The sequence below is a fragment of the Alligator sinensis genome, unplaced genomic scaffold (genome assembly GCF_000455745.1).
Source record: "Alligator sinensis unplaced genomic scaffold, ASM45574v1 scaffold599_1, whole genome shotgun sequence".
Classification (NCBI taxonomy): Eukaryota; Metazoa; Chordata; order Crocodylia; family Alligatoridae; genus Alligator; species Alligator sinensis.
In genome coordinates, this window is record NW_005841968.1 from 577261 (window position 1) to 588710 (window position 11450).

Consider the following 11450-nt stretch of genomic DNA (forward strand, 5'->3'; position numbering starts at 1 on the left):
GGGGAGAGGGTGAGGGGCTGAACAGTCCCCTGGAGAGAGCTGCAGGGGCAGAGAGGAGGGGAAACCTGCGCCCTCCCCAAGCCGGGCGGAGAAGAGGTGGCAAAGGGGGTGCCAGGCCGTGAAGCTGTACACTGGCGAGGGCCGGGTTCAGAAAGGACGCCTCGCACAGAGAGTTCGAGGGGCGCGGCGGTCCGTCTCCGTCCGCCTCTGTTGCGGCGGCGAAGTCGCGGCCCAACCTCATGCCGAAACGCCTCCTGATTTCCATGCGAGGCGAGAGGCTTTGGAAAATCCAGTCCCGGCCGACTTGTGAACCGCCGTGTTGAGGTGGTGCTTAGGAGCCCCTAATCCTGAACCGGGACCTCGGCGCGTTTGGTGCTGTACGATCCCAGAGCAAAGAGTCCAAATCGTGTAGTGTCACTTCTGTATTTTAGGCTCGTTATACTTTTTTTTTTTTTTTTAACCATGAAGTAAGACATTTTAACTTTTGCTAACCGTGTAGTAAGAAGGTTGAGGGTGGAGTAGAGCCAGCAAAGACGGCAGGCAGGAGTTCTGCAGGGAATTGGGAATCGCCTTCATCGCTTTCCTTAGTCTCCTAGAAGTCGCTGTTCTGCACCAGAAGCAAGGAAGCAACTCATTCTTGGATCCTTTGGCACTATCCCACGGCACAGCATTAAGCTGCTCCTAAGTTTTGAACCAGAGGAAAAGGAGACACCAAAGTTCAAGCCTTCCTGAGGTTTTCAGTTTGATAAGCCCACTGAGCGATCTGAGGAGACGGAGTGCTTCATCACGCTCCGAACGCCAACAGGGCTTAGCATGGAGAGCAGCAAAGTGCAGGTCAGCTCATTAATTTATCCAGTGGGGAGTGAAGCTGAAAATATTTATAAATCATTTCTCTTTGCTGTGGAAGGAGATAAGAGTAACTATGAATCATTCCTTTAAAAAAATGTGAGCATTTTGTTCCAAAAAGAAATACACCTGTTTTTACTGGAGTGCAGAGGCAGTCTTGGAAAGGTTTACAACCTAAACCCCTGAGGCAGTCTTGGAAAGCTTTTATCCCTGGGGCATAAACGGTGCTGCTATTCTCTACATGTACAGTACCTGGCACAACAGTATCCTAGTCTGTAAAGATACTAATTCAACACACGCAATAAGGAGCTTCATATAAACAAGCAATCCTTGTGACTTGATTAGGAAAGCAGAATGCACTTGAGAGTGTACAGCAGTTGTGTTTTGAAATAAACTTTCAGAAACATTACAGTCAAGGCAGGGCAGTTGGCACGGATGAAATGGAAAGCACCTTTATGAAGCTTATGGAAGCACTGTGCAAGAAGCAAAGACAATGCTCTTGAAAGAAAACACTCCTGCAGAGCAGAGAGTGCATGCTAAAAATGTTTCTAGGGGACAGAGTTGTTGATGGGGTTACCTAGTAAGGTTTACTACCTGGCCAAATCAGGAAATATAAGGAAGAGAGAGTTAGGAGAAGGCTGCATCTGTCATAGAAAATGGACAAGGGGAGCAGTGGTGGTTTCTAGGCTTGGACTATTAATCTTGGAGATGTAACGTGGTTAATCAGGAGGTAGCAGTGATGGATTTTTATCATTGTAAATAACTCCCTCGAATGAGCCATGGAGATGGGCCACGAATGAGGGAATTGGAGACTTATTTGCAATGCAATTCTGAGGAGATGAGACCTGGCCCCGCGTGGGAGCAATACAAAGTAGTGCTCGGTTGTTGGAGGGGTGACAACAGATAAGTGGCCTCAAAGCCTACATTGGTTACAAAATCAAGGAGTATGTCCCGTTTTTAAAAACTTGAGGGAGACAGAGAAAGAGATGGAGGAATGCATAAACCAGCAAAATATCATCCAATATTTCATTTCCCTGCCACCTACAATTAGCTAAAATGAGATGTATCATTTCTACAAAGAAAACAGAGTATACACCATCATATCTAGACAGCACAGTGCTCGGAAACAACCAGAACATGCCCATAAGTCATGCCAACGTGTCCCTGAAAATAACGTATTCTACAGATGCACAACTTCGCTGTTTAAGTGAGCTTCTAGCTGTTACGGTTGTGAAAAAAAAAGCTTTAAAAATATGAACTGTATGCAGCAATGAAGCAGTTTGGGATAACAGTTCTGAGAGGTATGAACTTCTGCATGCATCTCCACGATGATGATTTATTGTCAGCATCATGAATTGTTTCACCCCTTACCTCAGAAAGGGGAGGTAGGGTCGCAGATCTACGCAACTTACTCTGAGTGAAATCTGATTTGGATGCCCGTGAAGGGCTGGTATTTTGGAGATGCCACCACATTTTAATTCCCTGGTCAAGGAGGAGTCCAGCTGAGTGGGTTTGGCAGGGCACATTGGCATATTTGAGCCTTGCAGAGGGAGAAACGAGCTCAGGAGTATATGCTATTAGATAGTGAACATCTCCCAGTCTACTAGGAACAGCATCTCCTTACATGGGGTAGCACGTTTGCAGAGGTGCCTTGGAAGCATTCTCTCCTTTTCACCTCAATTCAAAACCTGCATTCACAAAAAGGGGTGCAGCTATATCAGGATTCCTGAATGCTTGCCAACATGAGCCTACAAGTCCAGGTCCTCTTTAAGCACCAAATCTCTATGACTGCAAGCCTGCATTTTTAAATGTGTCGGAGCTATTCGTGACTAATACACAAGCCACTAGCATGGGCAACTCACACAGATAACCAGTTCTCTCGTATCCAATCTGACACTCTCATTGGCAACCACGTTCTTACATACAGCCACTTCAAGCACGATCCCACAGAAACTGGCATAAGCTTGCTCTTTGCATATAAGGATCTCAAACTACATTCATCAGTTAAGCTACACAACCCACTTGTGAGAAAAAAGAGGCCAGGAGGGATTAGGTGAGTCACTTATTGCCACTGAATAAGTTAAAAATAGAACCAGAGGTCCTGAATCCCCATCCACTGCTCCAAACACTCAACACTGCCATGAGTCTCAAACCTCCAGGGTCCCAGGCTCCCCTGCAAGATACAGTTAGCATCAAATATACTCCCTTCTTCACTGCCTTGCACTTTGTGCACTGATCTTACTTTACACAATGACAATTCAATGTGCAAACCAATGGAGAATCAAGCCTCTTTGGCTTCACACTTAGAGAAGTACCCCAAGAGTCAGTGTGTCAGGCAGACACCACAGTACAGCTTTATTACACTGTTTCATATTTGAGCATGTATCATCATACAAAGATAAACTCTTTTCTAAACTTGCAACTTGTTTCCTTAAGAAAATTAACATTCACTGAAGATTGTCACTAACCTCAGCAGCAGGACATTTTTATATTTTCTGCCATTCTCTGGAGGTTACCAAAGTCCTGATACAAAAGAGGTCTAGGGGTATCGAGTTGATAGTATTGTGCAGTGCTTTAATCAAGACTTTATAGTGAAAGTACCAGCTCATTTTAAACTGTTTTCCCTCTCCTAATCCAATAGTAAAAAACAAGCAAGCGCACAAACAAAACCCCACCTTGCTTACAAATATTTCATTCCCGAAATGAAATCCATCTAGTTGGAGTCTTTTGCCAAGTGGAACCCCACAAACTTCAATGGGAATTCCACATCTCCTAGTGCAGTTATAATTGCCAGATTGAGGACTGCATGGTTTGGCTTATTTTTAACTGATTTATTTATCCTAGCAAGAAACACGGAGGTATGTAAACTTTAGTCAGCTGAAACTGTTTTATGCTTTGGGACTACAAATTTTGTAATAATGCTCCATCTTTCTAGCATACACATTGATATAGTAAAGCAGCAAAATACCATCTTTACTCACATACCACAAACACATTTCCCCCAAAAACTAGTCATTGAAAATTACGGTGCGTGTCCTAAGCGGGAAAGGTGATCTGCTCAGAATAGCAGCAGTGGCTTTTCTATTCAGGCAGGACTGAAGGAGTCAGTTGACTTCATGGTTCATTATAATCTACTTGATTTCTATTAATTGCTCTCCATTCAACAGGTGTTAACAATTCTCTCTCCTTCTTAATGGTCTTGATGTTCCATTAATTAAGATAGCCTTTCTTCTCCTGTTTCACAGCCCTGAAGATGGTTTTTAGCGCTTTTCAAAATCCTAGATCTGCTCATGGAGTCCAGTCTTCAGCAGCAGCTACAGTTTCAGCTTTTGCTTAAGCAGCCAAGAGCCACTGACAATCCAGCTGTGAAAGGGTTAAAACTGTAGCTTTTGCCCAAACAGGAAAGGGTAGGTGAGGCAGCTTTCCCTGTGTCTGTGGTCATAACTCTGGAAGAATGTTTTTTTCTTCATTCTGCCTTCCCCAAAATAAGGTACGTGTCTTTTTTGGGGGGGTGTGGTATGTGGGACAATATGGTCCCAGACCCAGGCATATTAACAGTGAAGACATGGCAACAGTATTTTGGTTGTTCATACCCCAAAAAAGTTCCATTGCCATCTCACACCTTCGAACTTAGTTGTAGTCCATGTGAAATTAGGAACTGTCACTTGCTTGGGGAATCAAACAATTTCTACTGGAATAAAAAAATGTGTTATGTATGAAGCATGAACCTGCTGAGAAGGAGAGAGTTCTGCTTTAATTGCTTGAACTTGGATTTAAGTTTTAGTTCAGTATAGTTTCATTCCAGGTTGTAAGACAATGCTCATTTAAAACTCAGAAGGAGCTTCTGACCATCTGAGTCAATATAAAGCAAAACTCCCATTACCTGCAACAGGTTGGTAGCGAGGCCCTCAGACAGCAAACTCTGGCTAGATGCAGCTTGCGCTAAGTTAACCTTCGCAACTGCAGTTCCTGATCAGAAATCATTCTAAAAATGCCCTGCCCTTCAACTTCTTTGTACCTAGTTCAAAATATACACTGCACAACAATGCAAACTGGATAAAAAGGGGCAAGTGTAATTAACCCCTTCCCATATTATTGAGCCAACATACAAGAAGGTCTGAAAGAGGGAACATTTGAGGTTCTTGTGCACAGCCATAATTTAAAAAAAAAGTTTCATAGTTTCATAGCTGGTAGGGTCGGAAGGGACCTGAGCAAATCATCAAGTCCAACCCCCTGCCATGGCAGGAAAAAGTACTGGGGTCAAACGACCCCAGCAAGGTGTTCATCCAGCCTCCTCTTAAAGACCCCCAGGGTAGGAGCCAGCATCACTTCACTTGGAAGTTGGTTCCAGATCCTAGCCACCCTGACTGTGAAGTAGCGCCTCCTGATGTCTAGCCTGAATCTACCCCCTGCCAGCTTGTGACCATTATTTCTAGTCACTCCTGGTAGTGCTCGGGGGAACAGGGACTCCCCCAATGCCTGCTGGTCCCCTCTGACTAGTTTGTAACAGGCCACTAGATCCCCGCCCCCCCCAGCCTTCTCTTGTGGAGTCTGAACAGGTTCAGGTCCCTTAGCCTCTCCTCGTAGGGCCTGCCCTGCTGCCCCCTGATCATGCGGGTGGCCCTCCTCTGAACCCTCTCCATGTTGTCCACATCCCTCCTGAAGTGCGGCGCCCAGAACTGGACGCAGTACTCCAACTGCAGCCTGACCAATGCTGCATAGAGGGGGAGGATCACCTCCTTGGACCTGCTTGAGATGCACCTGTAGATGCATGACAAGGTGCGGTTGGCCTTCCTGACCGCGTCCCCACACTATCAGCCCATGTTCATTTTGGCATCAATAATGACTCCAAGATCCTTTTCTGCCTCTGCACTGACGAGAAGGGAGTTCCCCAGCCTGTAGGTATGCTGCTGGTTCTTCCTCCCCAGGTGCAGCACCTTGCACTTGTCAGCGTTGAAACCCATCCTGTTCTCATCTGCCCACCCCTGTAACCTGTCCAGGTCCAATTGCAGCTTATTCCTCCCTTCTAGCATGCTTACATCCCCCCACATCTTAGTGTCATCAGCAAATTTGAATAGGGTGCTTTTTACCCCCTCGTCCAAGTCGCTGATGAAGATTTTGATCAGTGCGGGTCCGAGGACCAAGCCCTGGGGGACCCCACTGCCCACATCCCTCCAGGCTGAAAATGACCCATCCACCACCACTCTCTGGGTGCGGCCCTCCAGCCAGTTAGCGACCCATTTGACTGTGTAGGTGTCGACGCCACAGTCCCCTAGCTTTTTAATGAGAATGGGGTGAGACAGTGTTGAAGGCCTTCCTGAAGTCCAGAAAGACTACGTCCACCGCAACACCTGCGTCTAAGGCTTTTGTGACCTGGTCATAGAAGGCCACCAGGTTGGTCTGACAGGTTGGTTGTATGAATACACTTGATAGCTATGCCCAAATTATAAACCAATGGAAAAAGGGTTTTGCCAAAGAACTCTAAACCTGTACATACATGAGGAATTTAAAATGGTAGCAGAAGATGGCTAAATATGTACAGCTAATACTCTACTAATAGGATTTTTAAAACTCCCAGCATTGGCATCTCCTTGTTCTCATGGAAGTCAAAGGAATTTTAACCTTTGGCTTCAGTTGAGCAAGGACTCAATACCCGTGAAACCCTTACCCAAATTTTCCCCAAATTCAGTGCTATTGCATCTCCATATGCACAACTCCAGTTGATTATCATGGGATTTTTATACTAGAAGCAGCTCTAAACTAGGGCCTGAGCTTGCACATACTTTTGGTTAGGTTTGTTGTTTTCTATTTTGAGTGTGTGTTGTCCCACTCACATTACTGTAAAACAACTTTGCCCTTAATTGCTGGACTGCAGTGGGGCCATCAAGTAGCTAGCTCTATAGTACACAGTGGGCGCATCTACACATGCAGTTAATGTGAAACAGTAAACTCTGGAGTTTACTGCTCAGGAGTTTATTGTTCCCAGGTGTGCCATTTGAACATGCACCCAGGATCACAGGATGTTCAGCCAGGTCAGAGCAGCCCCAACTAGCAGGGGGACCCAAGGGTCTAGGGTCTACCTATCAGCCCAGGACTGTTCCACCCAGCTCAAAGTGCTGCGGAGGGGCTGGCTGGGGCATGAGGATGGCTGGGAGCCCCTGCACTGAAGCACCCTCATGCCCCAGCCCACTGGGACAGCATCAACACACATGCTGCTGTGGGGTAAAAAACTCAGCAGCAGAATAGTACTTATTAATGACTTTACTCCAGCCTAATAATGTGTAGACGCACAGTGTTTACTACAGAGCTAATTAGTCTACTCTGCAGTAAATGTCGCATGTAGACACAACCAGTATTTGCAAGGTTGAGGCCCCTAATTCATATAAGAAAAATCTTTAGTCACTTCTCTTAGCTTCCAAACTAAAAAGTAAAGAAGTAAAGTTGGAAGGGCCAAGAAAATGTTTAAAGCAAAGCCTTCTAGTCTTCAGACAGAAAACTGCTTCGTTTGTGACAACCCCAGACTTCCTAGGCCTCCTTTTTGTCCTTTATGCTGTGTCTTCTCTGAAGAGCCATGCCTGGCCATTGGCCCCTGGCTCTGAGCACCTTGGTCATATTATCCGAGGTGTGAGTGGCTTCACCATAAAGCCATGCCTGAGTTAGTTTGTCCTCACTGGTGCTGCACTCAACCATATACTATATGTCACAGGGCTTCTGGGGATATAGCCCATAGTTCATAGCACTGCAGTAAGCTGACACACTCTATGATTCTTTCCCTGTGAATTATGGAAAAACTTGTCTGTCCTTTTGGACAACTGGGAGAGGCATTGGAAGATTGGAGTGGTTTAGTTTACATCCACATAGCAAAGCACGCAGGTTACCAACACAAGTAAAAATGAAAAGTGGTTCCAGTTCACACCCCTGTCATGCCAACAAGCACCACCAAACTCAGATTGGAGGTCGTTATGTAGGGGCAAGAGAGGAATTAGGAAGAGTCATAACTGCAGTGAAGATGTGTCATTGGTCATCGGTGTATTTCATTAAAGGCTGAATTAAAAAACACAAAGAAACAAAACTAGGATGTAATGTCCAATTTCCACCTTACAATTGAGGTCCCAGTCATATATTTTCTTTATTGAGATTCCTTATTTTTAAAAGTGAGTAGCCAAACCTCTGATTATGATTTTTGGTGATGAAATTCCAGAGTTTAATTTCCCCTGAATGACTGAGCTGGGATGCAATCACAGACCTGAGATGGATTTTGTGTGTGATTTTGTGCCACTGACTGCAGTAGGAGCTCCTCTATGCCTAATGCTTTTGAAAAATAATTTTAAAGAAGGCCAACTATGTAGGTGTCTAAATGCAGACATAAAGTTCACGATCTTAAAACAGCCTCAAAGTCTTTGGATTTTCATTGTTTTTAACTTTTACCTCAAGCCTTCTTTTTCCCTGCTGTAAAATGGAACTATCACTACTTCCCAACCTGGCAGGATTGCAGTGACAATTAATTAATGCACCATTAAAAGGGTGTTTAGCCTAACAGATAAAATGTTACAAGATCCAATGGTTGGAACTGAAGTCAGCAAAGCTCCAAATAAGAGGTACATGTTTAACAGTCATTAACCATCTGAACAGTTTAGCAAGTGGCATGCTAAGCTCTCTTCCACTTCGGGTCCTCGAATCTGACAGTCTCTCTCTCTGAAGTTAGTCTGTAACTCAGCTACAGTTGTTGGGCACAATACCGGAATCTTTTGATGGTATTCTTTATCGTGATGATCATTATACTCTCTTCTGGCCTTAACAGCTTTGAACTGATTAATTAGCGTCCCAACGAGCACTGTGAGATGCTTAGATGGAAGTCTGGATAGAAATGCAAAATATTAGTAGCAGTGGTAGTGGTCCTTTTGCCAGACCGTTGCATTAACACAGGAGTTGTCTACATGCCTGTTATATAAATGAGATGGATGATGAAGGAAGAAAGGATAAAAACAGAGCAGATTTTTTCTTCCCTTAATGATAACCAGTGCATTATGTTGGACTGAGTTTGGGGCCAAGAGTCATAAAGTAGACTGAATTAGTGACTGTCACTGAGCTTTGTTTTGTGCAGCAGCTGGCATAAGGGTGTAAAGACAAAGTAGTTTTATGCCACCTGTGCCTTCCCTATGCCAGGGGCCTGCTTGGACTCAAGTGCAAGTTGGAGCAGTCTCAGGGGCTGCACTAGCGGGTGCAGCTGCCAGTGCCCCCCCACCCCCGACCCAAGGTTGTGGCAGTAGCTAGGAATAGTCAGGGCCAGGAACACAATAATCCTTCTGCCAGAGACTCCAGCAAGGGTTGACAGGGGTGACAGAAGGCAGGGTCTATCAGGGCCTTTACCTGGTGGTACTCTTTACCTATCATGGACTCCCCTCCTATCAGGACATTTACCCAGTGGCTGAACTTACCAGGAGTTCAGGGCTGGTAGGTCAGCACTGATTTTGGGTTGTAATGTTTGCTCTGCCTACAGAAGATTCTGCGTAGTCTCGGATGTATTGCCCACATCTGCAAAATGGGTTATCAACATTTACCTGCCTCGAATCCCTTAGCTGGTGTTTACATTGCACAGCCCTTGAGAATCCAAGGTTGGTTATCAAAAGTGCGTGTTATGGGCTACAACAGAAGAAAGTCGAAGCCCTGCCACTTTCCTCCCTCCTCAGGGGCCCCTCCGCTGCTACCTCTTGCTGCCTTACACTCTCATTTTTCCTTGAAAAGCTACATCGGGAGCTATTGAATTGTTTGCAGCTTAACCCCATCACTGCCAAAAAATGGAGGGTGGAATGCAGAGTTCCCCTTTGAAATCTGCGTGCTTGTCAAACCCCAGCAATTGGACTTGAAGCAGGGAAAAAAGCCAAACCTTTCCACATCCCACCCTCATCCCAACCAAAGCATTTGGCAGGCATCTTGGCTGCCCTGAGGTTTTCCCTTCTCTAGACACATCTGCAGTCTCCCGAGTCCCCACGTACCTGAGACATGTGAAGAGGGACCAATAAAACACAGCCTGGAGTATGTGAATGGTGTATTTTTAGAGGCTGTCCCACATTACTGCCCTTTGTCCCAGATTGCAGCGTTTAGGACATGAGAAGCATGCCTGCGAATGCCCAGTGGGATAGAGATGCAATGCTTCTTGCACTGCTCTCATAAAGGCTCTCACCAGGAAAACGTCCTTTCTTAGACTACCCAGAAGGCAAAGGGCTCGGAGCCCGTGCGATGCATTCCATTCCCATTAGCAGCAGATAATAAATGTTTGGGACCACGTGTGGGCCCATAGGATAAATGGTGCAAGGCAGGCACATTAAGCCTGTGAATGCTGCGTTATTGCATTATTGTGCACTGATGAGCAATGAGCCTGCATTAGGTAGATTATTCCTACTCGGGTCATTTACTATTGTGTGGGTGCTAGGATTAGGTGCGCGAGTGTTTTATGCAGAAGTGGCTGCACAGCCAGTCAGAGGAGCACACAGACACGTGCTCACAAGCCCCGCCATGCCCCTCTGGCTAGTGGCAGAGGGAGGGCTTGTAGAATGGCCTCCTCCTGGATTTTGGAGCAGCCTCATGCTTTACCGGCTGGTAGGTTTCTGGTGAATTTGGTCACATGGTTGTCTATTTACTTAAGTTTCACTGTTAACCCTTTAGTCAGGGTTTGTTCAGGGATGAAAAAGATTCAGTGCTAAAGAACTGGATGTTTCGGAGCTCCTTCCTTCCCTTCCCCCTTACGCCTGACTCCAACTCCGCTATCGATTCACTGACTCCTCTAGCTACAGGCCACCAGCTGTGCAGCTACCCCGCTTGTCTCATCGCTCCAGTTCCCCAACCTAACTAGTCCTCCTCCAGCTTCCTTGGAAGCTTAGCTACTTATCCCTGCAGCCCCTCTGCTTCTCTCCTGGCCTTTTCCCCCCTGCCACTTTTCACCTGCCACTGATCACCATTTATTTTAGAGGCAAATAAATACTCAGTGGCCCAATGGTCAGTAAAGGCATTGGTACCTGTCATTCAGTGCTAGGTGCACTGTGCAGCAGCGCAAAGGGACCCAACACTTAATCCACTGTGGTTAAAATAAAACCATTGCAATGATCTGAGTTTCAGATCTCAAAGAAACAATGATAAAGAAGTATAACGTAAACAAGAGAGAGCGTGTACAAGCACTTCAAAATCCACATCACAAGGTGAAACCGAGTCCCTAGACAGGGATGATGGTCAGGTGGCAAAAGCATTGCTCTGGGGTCCGAGATCTGTGCTCTACTACAGACTTTCTGCAGGACCTTGGACAAGCCACCAAACCCTTCTGCACATCATTACCTCTCCCCCAGCTATAAAATAGAAGCAACTCAGATCCTCAAAGGTATTTAAGGAGTCTAACTCCCAGGTGCCTAATTCCCATTGAAATTATTGGAGTAAGGCACCTAGACACCTTGGAGAATCTGGGTCCATAATACTTTGCTACCTCAGAGGATGCTGAAAGGAAAAATCCATATGTGCTTGGCAAGTGCTCAGAGCCTACCGTGATGATTACAGAAACAAGCTAATAAATAAATATTCCACCAGGTTAAGCAGAAGACTGTTATTCTAAGCAT